Genomic DNA, 6,833 nt, shown 5'->3' on the forward strand with positions numbered 1-6,833 from the left:
CTCTCTCTCTGTCTCTCCCTCTCCCTCTCTCCCTCTCCTTCTCTCTCTCTCTCTCTCTCTCTCTCTCTCTCTCTCTCTCTCTCTCTCTCTCTCTGTCTCTGTCTCTGTCTCTGTCTCTGTCTCTGTCTCTGTCTCTCTCTCTCTGAAAGCTCAAGTCTCAACCTTTTTAAGTCTTACTGTGAATAGCCACAATAAGGTAGGAACAAAGAAGTCACGGAATCGCCCACAGCGAGAGCAGCCTGGGTTGGTTTACTCTGACTGGAGCGCAGCCATGGACTTGTGCCGCAAGTCCAGCAAGGCCAGGTGTCTGTGACATGGTGGAAGCTTGTGCTGTGACTTAAGCTGCCACATTTACACCAGAGTCACAAGTGTGGGGAAGCTGCTTAGTGATCTGCATACCTGCTTTATGTTTAAAGATTATTTCCCACTTCCAGTTGCAAAAGTAATTCTTACTATTACAGGACATTTATTTGAAGATTTTGATTATTCATAGCACAACTGTAATCTGCTTTTAAAAATAAAGAGCCAAAGCACAATTTCTTTCAGTCATTCTTTCTTTCGTGTTTCAGTGCTGGAGATCAAACCCAGAACCTTGGCACACTGGCCTATTTCATTTTTCATTTTAAGACAGTCTCCCTAAGTTGCTGAACTGCCTAAGCTAGGTTTGAATTTGTGATTCTGCTGCCTCAGTCTCTCAGTGTGCTGGAATTAATAGGCTTCAAACACATGCCCAGTTCAAAGCTGATTCATTCTTTTGTTTAACTTTAAAAAAAAAATTAGTGAAGGGCCAAAGATATAGCTCAGTGGCATAATGCCTGCCTGGCAAGTCCAAGGTCCCAAGCTCAATTCCCAGTACCAAAAAAAAAGAATAAATTAATATATGCATTTGTCATGTATAATTGATCACATTCACCACAGTGAATTTGTACCTGTTCATAATATATCTTGATTCTTTTTTCCAATTTCCCTCCCCTCCCTTCAATCTTTCTTCCTTCTCCATTTACAAAAGCTGTTTTTGTTTATTTCTTTCTTTCTTTTTCCTTTTCCTTTCCTTTTTGCTCACCCCTCCCTTGTTCCCTCTCCCATTTGAACATGTGCTTCCTGTTTCCCAACCTATTATACGCTTTGTTTACTCTTTGGCTTTCTCACATGGAGAAACAATGCAATATTTAAATTTATGTGTCCAATTTATTTCACTTAAGATTTTGACCTTGAGATGTATTCATTTTCCTGCAAATGACTGAAATTTATCCTTCCTTATAGTGGAGTAATATTCCATTGCATATAAACACCATTATTTTTTTCCAATCTAGTCATCTGTTGATGGGCATGTGAGCCATTTCCAAGATTTAACTACTATAAATTGTGCTGCTCTGTGCTCAAGTATTCATATATCATTGTGGTATAATGTTTTTAACTCTTTTGTGAAAATGTCCAGGAGAGGAACAGCTCGGTCAAATGGAACCTCTAATTTTAGTTTTTTGAGGAATCTCCATACTATTTCCATAGTGGTAGTATCAGTTTATGCTTCAACCAGCAATGGAGAAGGCTTCATTTCCATCACAGACATGCCAATAATTATTATTTGTTGATTTCTTGATGATAGTCATTCTTCCAGAATGAGATGAAATCTCAGGTTTATTTTAATTTGCATTTTTCAAATGATCAGTGATGGGGCTGGGGAGATAGCTGAGTGGTCTAAGTGCCTGCCTGACAAGTGCAAGGACCCAGGTTTGATCCCCTGCACCACATTCTGTGCCACTGTGCCAGCCACTGAAACTGGGCGTGGTGGTGCATGCCTCTATTTCCAGCTCTTGGAGGCTGAGACAGGAGGATCACTGCAAGTCCAAGCTATATAACAAGACACTATACCAAATAAAAACTTTTTAAAAATTCAAGTGGTCAGTGATGTGAATATTTCTTCATATTTTATTTGCTGGGTTTATTTTGTTTGTTTGTTTTTGTCTTTTTTATGGGGAAAAAAAGTATGTGTTTAGAATTATCCAGCTGGACTCAGTTTAGATGATTCTAATTTTATTAGCAACATCCAACGCAACACAATCAGGAGCCAGTTGAACGTGCGCCTTCTCTCCATCAGGCCTGATTAGGGTATTGGCCTTGGCAACATCGATGTCAAAGAGCTTCTTTACAGCTTGATTTGGTGCTTATTGGCTTTGACATCCACAACAAACATGAATGTGGTGTTGTCCTCGATCTTTTTCACGGCTAATTCTGTGGTCAGGGGGAACTTGATGATGGCATAGTGGTCAAGCTTGTTTCTCCTGGGGGCACTCTTCCAAGGGTATTTGGGCTGCCTCTGGAGCCACAGTGTCTTGGGGTGGAAGGTAGGTGATGTTTGTATCTTCTTTTTGTGTCTGTGGATGCCTTTCGGCATGGCCTTCTTCGCCTTTGAAGCTTTTGCTTTGGCTTCAGCTTTGGAAGGAGCAGGGGCTTCCTTCTTTGCCTTTGGTGCCATCTTGATAAAAAGGCTCTGTTTTTGTCTTTTTGAGACAAGATCTTGCTATGCAGTTCAGGTTGGCCTTGAGCCCAGGCTGGTCTTGAACTTTCAATGATCCCCATGCCTCAGACTCCCTAGTGCTGGGATTACAGATGTGTGCCACTACCCCTGGCTTTGCAGGGGTTTTTTTGTCTGTTTGTTTTTTTAAGTTCTTTATATATTCTAGACAATAGTCCTTTGCCTGAAGAGTAGCTGATAAATTATTTTTTTCCTGTAATGTAGGTTGTCTCTTTACTCTGTTGGTGATTTCTTTTGCTGTGCAGATCTTTTTAATATGAGATTTGGGCCGGGGAGATAGCTCAGTGGAATAAGTGCTTGCTTACAAAGAACAAAGTTCTTTTTTCTTTCTTTTTTTTTTTTTTTTGTGGAACTGAGGATTGAACTCAGGCCCTTGTGCTTACCAGGGAAGTGCTTATTCTACTAAGCCATCTCCCCAGTCCCACAAAGTTCTGAGTTCAATCCCTGGCACTGGAAAAAAAAAAATGAGATCTTAGTTGTTGATTGTAATGTTTCCAGTGCAATTGGAATTTTGCTCATGAAGTCTTTGCCTATCCCCATGTCTTCAAGAGTTCTACATATCTTCTCTTCCACAGGGATTTAGGTGTTTTGTTTTTTTTTTCTTCTGTGAGGTATACTGAGACTCAAACACAGGACTTAGTAAATATACCTTACAATATTGTCAAGGTAGAAGAATCCATTTCCATAAAGTAACTGTATGTTGGGAGTGGCAACATATACCTTTGGAGGCTGAGGCTGGGGGATAGAAAGTTTAGACCCAGCCTGGGCAACTTATTAACAAGCTGCAGACACTATCTTCAAATACAAATGAGAGGAAACTAGATGTGGCTCAGTGTTTAGTTCCTGGGTTGAACTCCCAGTACTGAAAAAAAAAAAGGGGTAATCTTATCACAAGGAAGAAAAGCATTTCCATAATTTTGCATCAAAGGCAGAAATAGTTCTTTGGTTTTAAAATAGTGAAAAGTGTGAGGGATGCCTGCCACTGATTCAAGCATAATTTAATTTAACATTTTATTTGAATATAACCTATTTGTCATTGTGCTTGATTCATATTTCAAAGGTTAGACTTTGCTTGGCATCAGTGTATTGCATGATCTGGAACAGGTTCAATAAGTATACCTTACAGTATAGTGGATTTGTGTACTTAATCTCTTCACAAACTCCTGTGATTAATTAATTTTGAGATGAATGTGGGAACTGGTATTGAGAGAGAGAGAGGATTCATTTATTCAGTAAATCCTTTTTTGGCTTCTACTTTGCATCAAGCTGTATTTTAGATAGAAGGTAAACAGTGGCAGAATGTTTGGTCTGAAAGGAAAGGCAATACAACCATTCATGAGCAATTCCTATCACAGATTTTGAAGGCTGTGACTGTGGAACTATCATTGAATAGATGGAGAAGAGCACTTTGAGCTCAGATTCCCCTTTCAGCTGCTATTTCTGTCCACCTTGCAAGGGTGAAGGGTAGAGAATAGGAGTCTACCAACAGGGCTGGCAGGGCTGTGCATGCCAGGCAGTGTGGGGAAGGCAGACCTTCAGAGGTCCCTGGCACATTCATAGCAGTGCCACAGACCTGAAGATTAGAACACACTGTTATAAGCTCACCTCTCATATTATGTTTCAATTTCAGAGATCAGAGTGCAAAAAGGGGATCTTACTGGTCTTTCCAAGTGAGTGTGCTGACCTGCTTTGTTAATAAGCATTTTATGAGTATTTCTCAAAAGCCTATTTGAGAGGTCTAGAATTATGAAAAATAGAAAAGTTATTGTAAGGAATATTATTTTCTATAAAGACACTAATATTGAGCATTGTGGCTTTTAATAATGTACAGGAAACAGAACAGGTGTCTTATGAAGCCCTAAGAGACAGAGATAGAACTCAACAGATGAGATGTGGATTAAATGAAATCTCTTGGTCAGCATGTTTAAAAGTGGTTTCTAGATTAGCAAGGGGCACAAGAAGCTGAACTGAAAAGGAATTTCAGTGGCTAAAATAACTGACTCTGACCACAGTAAGGAGAATTATTTTAGTTTTGGATCCTTGGCAAATGGTTATAGAAAGGAGAGAGAGTTAAAATTAACATGAGTGTTATTGACTATTCTGGCAGGATTAGCAATTTGCTGTACGGGAGCAATAAAATGCATTAAGAAGCTTGAATCAGTTTCACAAAAGGTTTCAAGTAGCAATGTGAAATTCCTTCTGCATGGTAGCTCTCCAAGGCTGTGAGGGCAGTAGTCAAACTTATGAATGAGAACAGTGTAATTTTTCTGGGTTGGCAATGCCTCCTGGGCCGTATATGATTGAATATCAGAGAATAACTCTGATATATAAAGCTACTTGACAGTCTTAACAATTAGAAGATTCTCAAAAAGAGAATTGGAGGACCTTTGTGATATTAGTTAAAATTCCACTGACTCTCATGGGTATGTTCTTTCAATTCTGACAAGAACTGGTAATATAGATTATGATTTCCAGTTTTTATAATCAGTCTGAAGCTCAGAGAAGTGAAGTAACCTACTCGAACTCAGATTACTGATAAGTAGCTGATTGGAAATATCTATCTTTTGGATTCTTCAGTTTCACTGGAATAGGACGTAATTTGGATATATAAGCAATCTCTATAAAAATATGTTCAACGCAAAAAATTATCACTAATTTCTAAGATACCACTCCTATGTAAGGGAGCAAACAATTTTATTATGTGTGTGGGTAACACACTGAGAACTTTTTCTTTGGCTTGGCAAATGTAAGCAAAGAATTACATTATTAGTCACTATCAATGCATGACATTTAAAGCTCTCATTTTGTTTAATTTACATATGGGATCTAGACACAAACATTCATAACATTCTGCTCTTGTTCCCCCAAAGACTTATGTACATCCCTTTATAAAAAAAGGCATTTTCATCCATCTCTAAGAGTTTCCAAAATCCTAACAGTTTCAGAGTTGCTGAAAAGTCCAAGTCCCAAGTCTCCTCTGAAATGTAAGGCAAACGCTTAAATGTGAGCCCTGTATGAATGAAAAATTAAACTTCCAACATTCAATGGCACAAGAAATGCATTAATATTCCAAAAGGTACAAACAAGGGGATACAAAACATTGGGACCAAAGCAAGTCCAAAATCCTGCAGGGCAATCATTAAATCCTGTAGTTCCATGTGGAACATCTGGAACAATCTGTGATAAATTGTGAGCTCCAAAGGCTTTATGTAGCTCTGACCCTACATCTCTTCTGGTGGTTGTAGCTCCCATAGCTTCTCTCTTAGACTTGCTTCACTTCCTCCTTGTACCTTCCTTAGATGATCCACATTCCTGGCTTCTCCAAACTTCTGGAGTCTCACTCTACCTTTCACTTCACACTCACAGCATCACATACTGTCCTCCCAGGAGCACACTGCCTGGCCTCTCAGGCCTTCTAAAATCTAGGTGGAAGCCGTAACCTTAGAACACTTGCACTTTGCATGCACCTCAAACCAGCACCATGTGAATGATACCAAGGTCTGCTTCCAGCTGGAGTAGTAGCCAGGTTTTCTTCTCTTGGCTGAAGAGCTTGAGTGTCTGGATTGCTGAGCACTCTGAACCTGATTCTGAGGAACACATTCTCTATAATGCTGACATTTTGGAACCTGGTGTGGTCTCCACCACCATTCTGGAACATGGCACTCTGTGGCTTTGTCCTCAGAGCAAAGTCTTTCACTTCTGCAGTTTTGAGGCTGTAAAAGAGGTTGCTGCTTCCTTGTGATGTCCTCAGGCCATCATTTCTATCCTGTTCCTTCTCAGTTCCATCTTTGCAGTGCACAGCTTTATTTGAGCTTCCTTTCTGGCCAAGTTCACAACATTTTAAATCATTTTGATGGGCTGTTTGCTTTTGATTCTCAACATAAATCTGACTAAAAGCCTTCAGCAGTAGCCATGACATTGCCTCAATGTTCAACTGCCTTGAAATGTCTTTTGCCAGATTAATCAGTCTGCCATGCTTAATCTCAGTTTCAGAAAGTCTTGAGATACAAGCAAATGTAGACAGACTTTCTACCATGCCATAAAACATCACCTGCAACAACCAATGCAGTCCTTCTTACCAGCAGAAACCTCCCAACCCTGGTCTTTACCTACAGGATTTCTTTCAGCCTTCTTGTCTGCTGAGCTCTGACCAGAATATCCTATACAGAACAGCCTAAGGTGTTCCAGGGCTTCTTTCTTAGGAGATATCTCCAAACCTTTCTCAAAGGCTCTTTTTTCCCATAATTTTATTGAGAAACAAATAGAAATGAGACAGTTTCAAACCAAATTGGTAGGA

General features: G+C 39.7%; 1 pseudogene; it reads right to left on the reverse strand.

Annotated features, from left to right (window-relative positions):
• LOC101583776 overlaps window positions 1-6,833 on the reverse strand; it is a 58,924-nt pseudogene that overhangs the window by 30,675 nt on the left and 21,416 nt on the right.

The sequence above is a fragment of the Octodon degus genome, unplaced genomic scaffold (assembly GCF_000260255.1).
Source record: "Octodon degus isolate 3935 unplaced genomic scaffold, OctDeg1.0 scaffold00298, whole genome shotgun sequence".
NCBI classification, from domain to species: Eukaryota; Metazoa; Chordata; class Mammalia; order Rodentia; family Octodontidae; genus Octodon; species Octodon degus.